The following is a 13122-nucleotide window of genomic DNA, read 5'->3' on the forward strand; positions in this document are numbered from 1 at the left end:
GAAGTTACCAATACTGCAGCCAGCGTCTGTTGTCCAAGAAGCCGGTGATTTTGAGCTTACATTGCATACTGAGCGTCTTTTCCTCGGATTTTCTTCAGGTAGGTGTGAATTTCTAGTTTTTAGTATTACATTACATTACACATTACATTTATCGTTTTCCATGGATCCCTTGGAGAGGTGTCTCTGAGATGTGGAAAGAGTCAAAGATAATTTTTTTTTTACTCAGATACATGGATACTGTACAATCCTAATGAGGACAGAGTTATGAGCGCTATAATCCTTATGAAGATATTCATCCATGGAGTAGAAGGAGTAGGCCAACAGGAAGCTCTTTAATTCACTCTGAAACCGATATTTTTCACTTACAAGACCTTTGATATGCTCCGTTATGTTATTGATTACATGAGTACCCATGTAATTGACTCCTTTTTGTACTAATGTTAAGCTTTTATAGTCCTTACACACATTGTTTTTGGTTCTGGTATTATAATCATGTTTTGCACTATTTTGTGTAAAAAGAGACGTGTCAGAAATGACAAAAGACATCGATGGGTAAATGTACTGAGAAGTAATAGTTAGAATACCAAGTTTCTTAAAGAGGTCCCTGCATGTTGATCTAGGACCTAACCCTTCATCATTGTATGAAGTATAAAGCAGTCGCTTCAGATACTATGCAATGTGTGACCGTGGTATGTGAACTGCGAAGATGGGTTCATTTCTTTTTTTTTTCTTTTTTCATCATGCGTGCACCTTGTATCGCGTTTTAAAATTCCTTCCCATGTGTCCGATGTGAAAACTGCATGCACTCAGTATTTTAGATTAGTATTTCCTCTTACCTTTAAATTAATTTCATCATATTTGTAGACAATATCTTTGGTACATTTTAATATTGCACGGTATCATTGTTTTTCCTCTTCCTCTCCCACAGTACTTCCTCGACTAGCTATCATTCATGACCCCTGGGAATGTGTTATGTGAAGTGTGTTTAGTAAAATGCTGCATACCGCTGAATGTGGTCACAAGTGTACTGTAGTACTGTACCTTTCATTTTAAAGCTTACAGATATGTTCTTTTTAAATAATGTTTACATACAACTCGTGATGAATCAGGTACCGTTTCATAAATTTCAAATATTTAAATATTTTCATTTCATTTTATCTACTTACAGGGCGACAATTATTCAACTATATGAAATAAAATCGTTATAACTTGTGAACGGTTTGCTTTATGACATTCCAACTGCAGGGTTGCCCAAGGGGATTGATGGGAATTAGTATGCGCATGAATTGTTTGGTTTAGCGCCGAACCCCACTTTCATTTGGATGGGTTCGTCAATTAAAAAAACAAACAGACTCATTTCGCGATCGAGAAGTGTCTTCACCTTCAACAAATGACTGTGTGGCGTACATTGTCCAGACACTGAATAATCGGTGCGATATTCCTTGATGGCACGGTGACTACCTAACGTTACGTGAAGGTTTTGGAAGATTATTTCATCCCCATCATCCATAGTTACCCTTATTTCGACAAGACGTGAGTCGTGCAAGACGGAGGTCGCCCCATCGAAACATGAGAATGTCTGATGTCCAGGAGGAGCACTTCGGGGACCGCATTCTGGCTCTAGGGTACCCAGAGGCCACTGGCATGGACCTGGATTGGCCGCCATATATTCTCCATTTTGTGAGGCTATATTAATAACAAGGTGTACAGCAATAACCTCAAAACCATTGCTGAACTGAAAATAGCTATTCAAGAGGTCATCGACAGCGTCGATGTTTCGACACTTCAGCTGGTCATGCAGTTCCTCTGTGCCACATCATCGTCAGTGATGGCAGGCATATTGAACATGTCATAACCTAAATCTGAACACCTCTAGTGACGTTTACAAGTTGAATAAAGTGTGTGCACCCCTCAGTTTGTAAGTAATTTATGTTTTTTTCATTAAGTTCAATAATTGTCACTACGTAAACAATTATTTTTTAAGTTGTATTTTTATTTGGATTAGAAGATGATCGTTAACTGCAACAGAAATTAGTTTTGAAATGAGATTAATTGCAACTGAGACTATTAAAATAAATATTTTTAGAACTAGAGATAGGGCAATGGAAGACAACACTTTAATTACGTGAAATGTCTGAAATAACTCCCCTAGACTTTCTTGGGGATCTGTTTTCGCCATCATTATTGTATTAATAGTGTCTCGAGTTCAGCACGAATCTAATCGAATTATTTCGCTTTGTAACTAGCAAGAAAGTGCTGCTGTAGGCGTTAACAACATGTTCAGTTACACCTTGTTTCGACATTAATTTAATTTTCTTTTCAGCTTTGGGTTTATGAGATAATGGAATGGGATAGTGCCTAATGAAAAACTTTTCACTCCTTCTCTCACACAGAATTTATGTTCGAAATATTTTATGGTACCGGAAACATCTAAGGCAACATTATCATGTGATTGCGGTGTTCCACCCAAGTCAATCTTACCAGCGTTGAGTGAATCCTCAATACGATTCACACTGCTTCAAACAATGGCAGCAAAGACCTCATCCCGTCCATGTTCAGACGACAAAACACCTATTGTACTCATACAGTTAAGGTAGTCTGGTTCATCTTGTTCCTCATATCGAACGAGAAACTTTATACAACTCATACCTACCTCATCCTTAAAAATGAAATCATTTGGGAATTCATTAAATCAACCTCAAAAATTACTTCATCATTCAGTTACGGCACATTCAATAAATTAACTGCAAACTGGCAACTTCCTTATCATTCCGCAATTCATCTTTCACAACTGCTGCTTGTCACTGCCGCGCGTTAAGGCCGCGTGGTTTGAGGCGCCTTGTCACGGATTTCGCGGCCCCTCCCGCCGAAGGTTCGACTCCTCGCTTTGGCATCGGTGTGTGTGTTGTTCTTAGCATAAGTTAGTTTAAGTTAGTTTGAGTAGTGCGCAAGTCTAGGGGCCCATGAGCTCAGCAGTGTGGCCCCTTAGCAATTCAAACACATTTGAACTTTTTTGCTTGTCACTGCTTGGTGGTGGCCTACGTTCTGCTCGATACTGTGCAGATCATTAACCTAACGTATACTATTTGTGCGGGCTTACTCTTCCATTTCCTCACCTGTTTCGACCATATCCTTGCCTTCTCTATCCTCCCTAATACTTTATTCTCGATATCTGTCTCATTCAATAACATTCGTGATCTCGTCTGCAGTGTCATACTGAATTTCCTAGAACAAGCTTTCGGTCACCTCCTTATCCTCTTAGCATCTCCCTGCAGAAAATTATATGCCTTTGATGTACTGGTAGTGGTACAGATGTGAATACATTAAATGTATGCGCAGCTAAGAATCTGGGCAACCTACAGTTGTACGATGGAATGACAAAACTGAAAAATTGTGATGGACCGGAACTCGAACCCGGTTTCCCCACTTCTTGCGAGTGGTAACCTTAACAACTCTGACTATCCGAGCACACTTCATGTCCAGATACAAACATCCAACATCATTTTCCATGTGTCTACAACCATTTCTCATACATTCATTATGTGTATTCCTGTTTATATTCCTGTTCAGGGGAGAATTGTGCAAGTTGCAGACACATGAACGACAGAATACAGAATTGTAAGTTTGGGTCTGGCCATGAAGCGTGCTCAGGTGCTCAGATAGTTTTAGGGGTTTAGGCGACCATTGACGAAAAGTGCGAAAACCAGGTTCGAGTCCCAAGCCGCCATAAATTTTCGGTGTCGTCGTTTCATTAAACAGCTGAAAGTTGTCGACATTCACAGTTTCATGTATTTCGTAAGAGCTTTAGGCAGCACAGTGTCTTCCTTTGGGCATGAATGCACGGCAATATCACAGATGCGATATAATTCTGGAGGACTGCAAGGGTTCTACAGGAACTGCTTCCCCCAAACCATACTCTTGAAAAACTTTGCTGGATTGGAAAATTCTGATTGGTTGTAATGGCGCAACACCTCTGCATCGCTGCACTGTTTCCCCTGTCTTGTTCCTTAACTTGTGCAATCTCATCAGCTACAGCCATACTACTTATTTTATTTAAAAGCCTCTCACATCCTTTTTTTTTTTTTTTTGCTGTTTCTTTATCCGCTAGAAATGCGGTTGCACGTTATTTTCCCGTTCCAGTGCCTCCGCTCGATTACTGAAATAATGTCCACTCACACTGTTCGGTTACTAGCATCTTGATTATCGGTAGGTCATTGTTCAGATATTTAGTTCTGCTTTAGTCACTTAACATAGTTTAATGTTATTAACATTAGTTCACCCTGATGAAACTACCAATGTCTTTGACAAGCGTACACGTGGAGGTTTCGCGACTGATCTGGCTGTTGATCTTGCGACGTGATATACAAACGGAAAGTATGTCCACTCACCAATTTTAACTACTCACATTTTATAAGCATGTTTCAGTTACAAAGTTTACTAATTTTTGTCCAAATACACCATTGTTGACCCCATAATCATCGCGACACGCCATGAGAATGGGGAAAACAGACTTTTCACAATAATTTACAGATACTTTTGCTAATGAACACTGGCGTGAAAATTACGGTTTCTATGATAAAGGTTTCAACTGTGTTTAGGAAATCAAAAGTTGGCGTTTTTGTAGGGCACGTGTCCGGCAATACTCGTGGCGGACGAAACGAAAATTCACGTGCAACTCACTAACAATCACACCCCATGCTCCCAAGAGAGGCAGCTATCGATTCTGTGTCGGGCAGTCATACGCCTATATCCCCGCGCTGTACCTGTTTTCGAATTCTAGAACTGCGAAAAACAAGGAAACACAGTCCAGACGATAATGGCGGTGAGAGGAGGGGGATGATGGGTTCAATACATGACACACACGAATGTAGCCATAGGTAGTAAACGAGCACCCGGTGGCATACCATGAATAATAAGCAAGAAGAAGTACTAAAATACAGTTCATGCCAGTAAACGTTATATACACATGTGAGTATACGTATAGTGCAGTCTTCCACAAGCAAAATAATTACAACAGTAATCAATTTTCTTTTCAGTTGCATGACATAAGTGCAATGAAGCAATGAATTGTAAGACGGGGAAAGCAATCAAAATTCAGTTAAGATCTGACAAAATTTTATATAGCATGAACATAAAAATTATCAGATTACTCTCCAAAACTTAAGGGAGAGTTATATACAGTAACTTAACATTCTAACAACTCGGAGAAAATAACTGAAAGTGTAGGATTATGTTACCAGAGGCCTCACAGCTGTGCAGAAAAAGTTGGATGTCACATGGTGCTAGGTGAGCATGATTATAGCGCCAAATGAATGTGGCCCAGAAACACGAGGCAATTGCAGGAACGGTAAAATACTGTTAATAGAGAGGAGTTACGGTTGTAAGACGGGGAAAGCAATCAAAATTCAGTTAAGATCTGACAAAATTTTATATAGCATGAACATAAAAATTATCAGATTACTCTCCAAAACTTAAGGGAGAGTTATATACAGTAACTTAACATTCTAACAACTCGGAGAAAATAACTGAAAGTGTAGGATTATGTTACCAGAGGCCTCACAGCTGTGCAGAAAAAGTTGGATGTCACATGGTGCTAGGTGAGCATGATTATAGCGCCAAATGAATGTGGCCCAGAAACACGAGGCAATTGCAGGAACGGTAAAATACTGTTAATAGAGAGGAGTTACGGCTCACTGCAGTGGTGTTCTTCATTATAAAATGTTCCGGAGACATTTGGATGTCTCCACATGTGGAACAGTCTTCTGGAAACTGGAAGGAGAATGAAGTGTGTCGAGTGTAGCCGGAGGGCCAGGTGTTACCGTGCGGGAATGCTTGATGTAGCAAAGAGTATGCACTGCTGTCCGTGATGAACACACACCCTATTAAGAACTAGCCTTTTGTAACGTTCAGGTGACCATCACATATCGCGGTGACTTCAATGTAATTAATGTCTTCTAATAAAAATGTCATCTCTGCTCCTCTCTTTGCGTATGTCTTTCACATGGCTTCTGTGCTATACACCAGTAGTTCTTTCTATGTATGCCGAAGTCTCGTCACCCATTATTACTTGAAAGTGACACATCAAGAGGAAACTACATTCGTCCTTAAGTTTTGCAAGCCAGTGCACGAGGGGCGTTCTATAAGTAACGTAACATTTTTTTTTTCTTGGCCAATATCGGTTGAAAGACCTGGAATCTGTAGTAGAACATCGTGGAATATTCCTGCTTCTGTCCATATAGTTTCATGAAGTTCCGCTGGAATGTTGCTCATGAATGACGGCGTGACAGCTCGAATCACTAGATTTAACCAACAAACGACCATCGCTGGCACAGAAGAAGAGCCATCTTTCATCAGGAAACACAACAGACCTCCACCCCGTCCTCGAATGAACTCTCGCTTGACGCCACAGATGTCGCAAATTGTGGTGATTTGGGGTCAGTGGAATACAAACTGCAGGTCGTCTGACTCAGATTTGTAATAGTTATTTGTGTCACTGTGCTGCCAACTGCTGCTCAAATTGCTTCTGCAGATGCAGCACTTTGCGCCAGAGCCATATGCCGAAAACGATGGTCTTGCCCATAGGGACTGCGACGTAACGGTCCGAAGCCCGGTCTTCTTGCGACTGAACGTTCTCGTGAACACCGGTGCCAGCAAGCATGCAGAGTGGGTACATTCCTGCTTTGTGTAGTTGCACAGAAGGAACATCCAACTTCTCGTAGCCCATTTACCCGACCTCGTTGAAGCTTAGCGAAATGCTGATATTGGTGTCTTTGTCGCATTAAATGCATTCTTGAATAACATCAGCTCACCACGGCCAATCTCAAAGGCAGCTAACTCTCATGACAATTACAGCGTGCATTTAAAGCAAACCTGATTTGCGTCCTCGTAGTGGCGCTACTGGCGCTACACTTATACGACTGCTGCGAAATTTTAATAGCCATAATCTTTCAGATGTAGAATCATTCCTATCAACTTCCTAGTTTGTCTTGATCTTGCGATTTTCTCTGTCAATGTATTTACCATCATTTTACAGCTTCCACCTCGACGATATTTGGACATTCGATGCCTATAACATGATATGCACCATTTCGCTTATAATGAAACTTTGTACATCTTCATTTAACTTGCTCGAACATAAACAAAATATGATCAAAATATGGCCCCCTACTTTACATTTAATGGGCCTCTCTAACCTGCCATGCGTTCTTTCTCTGCTGGGTCTGGTAACTTAAGCGTTCTTTTTTTTTTTTTTTTTTTTTTTTTTGCCGGTACTGCGGCAGGAGAAATAGTAAAATTCTTTAAAAATTTATTTTCAGGTGCTTTAGTAAAGAGAATTTCACATGATAGTAACACGTTTGCGGTGTGAGAAATTGTTTTTTTACACATTCACAGTCTTCTAAACTTTTCTTCCATCTATTTTGTTTGTGGTGGCAATACTTTCGACACACATGGTTCATATCCTTCATAATTAGAACTGATACACTAGTGGCAGGCTGAGTTGCGTTGCCTGTGAAACAACGTTTTTCCAGTTTCTCTCACATCATCTTGCTATTTGCTCTTCTCTGAGGGTAGAACTTCACATACTTAGTATCCCTCTCAGCGCCACAATCGACTGAGTGAAATTCTCGGCGGATTTAGGCAAGATCTATGGCCACAGTGTCGCTAATACACTTTGTTTTTACTGGGTACCTAGGTCCTTGATGTATAACAGCTGGCCTTTTAGCTTCTGGCTAACCCTGCAATGTGCAGAAACCTACTAATATTTTTACTCGTGTCAAAAATTATGCACGCTCCTCAGAGCTTCTCTTAATATATGTCTGTACCAAACCCTTCTTAGTGGAATGTTTGTACAACACCAAATTCTCAACGTTTGTTCAGGAATACGCAGTTTTCAATCTTCTGTTGACTCATTCGCACACCGATAAAGACTATAAGGCGAATTAAATAGCACTTCCCCAGTTTCCGTTCTCTGCGCTATCGTACTTTTCATTAAATTTCTTCATTGCAGTGCCCTTGTTTCGTTCTCTTCCAACAATCTCAAGCAGTTTCGTCACATGCGGTGCGTCTGTACTCTTTTCTGAGTAATCAGCTTTGTGATTTGTTTGGTGCGGTCCGCCACGAATTGTTTTCCTTAGCCAAACTTCCCACCTGACAGCAGAAAATGCAGCCTACGTCCTCTATTATGTGTTGGATGTGTTCCTGTCTCTTTCTTCCTCTACAGTTTTTACCTTCTGTAGCACCCTCTGGTACCATGGAATGTTAAACCCTTATATTTCAATAGAACTCGTGTCATCTGTCTTTTCTTCTTGTCAGTGTCTTCCATACACTGCTATCCTCGCAGATTCTGCGGAGACGCTTCACATTCCCTACCCTTCCAGTCCAATTAACTTTCAACATTCTTCTGTAGCACCATGTAGTACATTCTCAGAAATTTCTTCCTAAATTGTGCCCTATGTTTAATGTTAATAGATTGCTCTTGGCCAGGAATACCCTTTTTGTCAGTGCAAGTCTTCTTGTTCAGCCCATCATTGAGTATTTTGCTACATAGGTAGAATAGTTTGATAACCTCGTCTATTTCGTGATACCCAATTCTAATGATTAGTTTCGCACAGTTCTCATTTCTGCAGTCTCTCTATAAATTTATCTTCCTTCAATATATTATCAGTTCTTATGTTGTACTCCTAAGTCTGTTAATTCTATTCAATATATCCTGTAATTTTTATTCACTTTCATTCAGGATAGCAATGTCATCAGTGAATCTTGTTACTGATACCCATCTTTCACCTGGAATTTTAATCCCATTCTTGAACAATTTTTATATGCAGCATTGCGTCTTCGATGTATACGCTAAGCAGTATAGAATAAAGATTACTTTCCTGTCTTACACTCTTTTTAATCCGAACAATTCTTTCTTGGTTCGCTCTTGGTTCTTGTATATATGTTGTATATTACCCGTCTTTCTCTATAGCTTACCTCCATTTTTCTCAGAATTTCGAGCACCTTGTACCATTTCGCATTGTCGAACGCTCTTTCGAGATCGACAAAACGTGTATTGATTTTTCTTTAGCTTTGCTTCCATTATCAACTGCATCCCTGTCTTGTACCCCTTATAATCCGAGAATTTCGTTCTTCGTGTTCTACTCTTATGGTTCCCTCTTTGTTCTTGTACATATTCTATATTATCCGTCCTTCGCTACTTTTCTTACGATTTAGAATTTCGTGCACCATATGACAACGTCGACCGCTGTTTCCAGGTTGGTAAATTCCATGCACTTGTCTTGGCTTTTCTTCAATCTTGTTTCCTTTATCAAGCTTTAAGTCAGAACTGCCTCTCTGTTTCCTTTACCTTGTCTAAGGCCAAACTGATTGCCATCCACTATATCCTCAATTTTCTTTTTTATACATTATTCTTGACTGCAACTTTGATGCATGAGCTGTTAAGCTGATTGTGCGATAAATCTCGCGCTCTTCGGCTCCTGCTATCTTTGTAACTCTGTGGATTATGTTTTTCCGGATGTCTGATGGCGTACTGCCAGTGTGATGTACTCTACGCACTAACGTAAACAGTCGTTCTGTTCCCACTACCCTCATTGACTTTACAAATTTCGGTGGAATGTTTATCCCTACAGCCTCAGTTGATCTTAAGTCGTCCAAACCTCCTTTAAATTCTGATTCTAGTACTCGATCCACTATCTCTTACCTGTCGACTTTTGTTTCTTGTTCTGTCACATCGTCAGGAATTCATCCCCCTTACAGAGGCCTTCAGTGTGATCTTTCCATCCATCCACTCTCTCCTTCGTATTTAATATTGGAATTCGCATCGCACTATTAACGTTACCGCCCTTCGTTTCAGATTCAAGGAAGGTAGTTCATTTCGTTTTCGATTTCTTCACATTTGTCCGGCAGCCACTTCCTCTTAGCTTCCCTGTCCTTTCTATTTATTTCTTCCTACGTTACTTGTTTTCTGCACTCCTTTTACCAAACTAATGCTCAGTTCTGAAACTTCCTGGCATATTAAAACTGTGTGCCGGACCGAGACTCGAACTCGGGACCTTTGCCTTTCGCGGGCAAGTGCTCTACCATCTGAGCTACCCCGTCCTCACACATTTACTTTTGCCGGTACCTTGTCTCCTACCTTCCAAACTTTACAGAAGCTCTCCTGTAAACCTCAAAGAAAGGATCCTTTTTTTCAGGAGTGCTAGTTCTGCAAGGTTCGCAGGAGAGCTGCTGCAAAGTTTGGAAGTTAGGAGACAAGATAATGGCAGAAGTACAGCTGTGAAGACGGGACGTGAGTCCTGCTTGGGTAGCTCAGATGGTGGTCCCGAGTTCGAGTCTCGGTCCGGCAAACAGTTTTAATCTGCAGTAAGTTTCATATCAGCTCACACTCCGCTGCAAAGTGAAAATTCTGGTAATGCTGAGTTCCTTTCCTTGTGTAATAATTACACACATCACTAACTTCTACGTACGACAACTTCTTCGAAAGTGCATCTGCTACGGTGTTTTGACCTTCAGCCCAGTAGACAGTAGTTAATGTGTATTTTTGCAACCTGAGTGGTCGTCTAGTAAAGTTGCCGTGGTTTAATTTGCTTTCAAGAAGAAAAGACCATGCCTTTTGGTCAATTACCAATTTATTAACTATGTCTTCTCAGTAGAATATAAATTAGATGAATCCCCACAGAACGCAAAGCGCCTCTCATTCAATTATGGTATACTACCAGTCTCACTATGTTACTGCTCTGCTCACAAAAGCGATGATTTTTGTTTAATTGTGGTCAGCCGCATCTATTAAGTACGGGCATACAGCGACCTAAAGTACGAAGTGTCATACGTTATCTAAGATTCTTTATTCCAATCTGGGTGTCAAAGATACTACAGTTTTCATAACTGTTCTTTTAATCTCTTCAAATCCTCGTTGGTGTTCTCCAGTCGGTCGCTAGGGAGACCTGGTTTTAAATACGTCTAATAATTAAGTGTTGTTAAGTGACGTGACATTAATAAACGTTCTGTACCAGCTGTATTAGCCAAAAAAACGCACTAGTCTATGTCTCATAACCACGTGCTGGAAAATCCTTAACAGCTCGCAATTTGCTACATCTGATCTGATATCTTGTACATTTATGACATGTACCATAAACTTAATTTTATCTTTTTCTCATTTAGAATTTTCTAAATTTTCAGTTATATCTGCCATTTTGAAGGCCATCAGCGCTTATTCAAATGTCTTCCCACGTTCTTCCCAAACTGAGGTTGCATTTAGAATGTCATCTACCTATTTGCAGTAATTGTTCACCTAGAAAACTGTCCAGTGATCTTACGAAAGTTGAGATGAAAGTATTGAAATCAAGCAGCTTTACATGGTATTGGTAGCTCCTTCCTCCAAACAAGAATGCTGTATATTCGCCGACAGTCTTGCGTAATGGCACTTGCCAACATGCTTTTCTCAGTACTTCTAGAAGCCTTCCATTCATGGAATTTTGGATTATGTTTAAGTTTTCGGATCTATTGCACTGTGAAATTATTAACTTTTTTACTGAGCGTGTATCTAGTACGATTCTAACGTTGCTATTCCACTTTTCAATACATATAATTTGTTATGATACTGGCTGATTTACCGTTCAATAATTTCCGTATCTTTAACGTCTTCTGATTTTTTTCTTTTTCACTGCAATATGTTTTAACTGTGACACTGAGGGTGTCATAAAGATTAGTCCATCTTCTCTCACTTGTTGCTTATATTCAACTGTCACGATCACTCCTGATTCACGAGAGAAAACATGCTTACGCCTTTTCAGAATTTACATCAGGTTCATCAATTTTTCCCGATTTTGTTGCACTGGTGACGTGAAGGTTGATCAACTGCCAGCTCGAAATCAATGTGTCTGCCTTGCCTTCACATCTCCATTGATTCTTGCATAATGCTGCCGATTCTGCTTTTGTGATATTTTGTGGTGCTGAGTGCAATTCGGGCAACAACATAACTCATTACATCTGATAACGCCCATAAAATTTAGTCTCCATTAAGAATCTACAGTGGCATAGCCTCCTTCCTTCTGAACCTCTACACAACGTCTTTCCACTTCAGACAACCCTTCTGCTCTGTCAACCAATCAACACCTGACACGACGGACAATCCTAGTCCAGGTACACCTAGCGCCGACACATATTTTTCACCATTGAACCACACTGCAACTAACTTGTTCTTTAATTATGTTGCTTTTTGGGGCCACAGTGCCCACAATAACATCCATTTCACTGGAAGGCTTGGTCTTTTCCATTTACCACATTCCATAACCACTTCGTATACAGCGTCTGCAATACAGTATTTGCCTAACTACCTCGAGCTACCTATCTTGATTACAAAAATTTCGGCTTCCATTACAGGCTGTGGATTCCCTCTTTGCCACATTCCCACATCAAATCATCATTCTGTTGCGCTGTGTCTTCTACTTTGCATACTGACATAACTGCTAGTCCTGCACCATCTCTTCCCAACTGAACCGCGACAGGTATGTGACGTAGTTTACCTCAATTCGACACATATTGTCATGCCAGGGTTTTTGTTTATATTCTGCTCCGCGACAGCTGACTCAACATCTGGTATTGTTATGTGCTTTGCGTATTGAGTACTGTGGCAACCGCACTGTCTGTCGTAACTTCCGCGACCTGAAAACCTGCGTTCAAGTCTTCCGTCGTCTTCTCGAATGTACGATTGGCCTTATATCCTCTACCATCATGCAACCGTGCACCGTTATTCCTCTCGCTGTTTCCTGACAGCACTCCTATTCTTCTTTTCCACAGTGCTCAAACAGCATGTCTAGTCGTCTCAACGCTTTTCTTTGCTTCTACATAGTCCTTTGGGATTGTCAGCAACTTTTCCTGAGCTGTTACAGGCCGTTTATATACGATCAAGGATTTTATAGCCAATATTTCGATCCGTTCATTTAAATATACATATATCCAAAACATTTTTGCATCACCCCGTTTCCCAGAACTCCTGAAGATAGACGTTGACTGTATATACAGTATTTTTGGCAGGTTATATTTTACTTTAACATTCTGACAATATTTGCCATGTACAGCTTTTGTAGTCATCAATTCCAGTCTCACTCTTACTTCTCCATT

Source organism: Schistocerca piceifrons, chromosome 3 (assembly GCF_021461385.2).
Source record: "Schistocerca piceifrons isolate TAMUIC-IGC-003096 chromosome 3, iqSchPice1.1, whole genome shotgun sequence".
Classification (NCBI taxonomy): Eukaryota; Metazoa; Arthropoda; class Insecta; order Orthoptera; family Acrididae; genus Schistocerca; species Schistocerca piceifrons.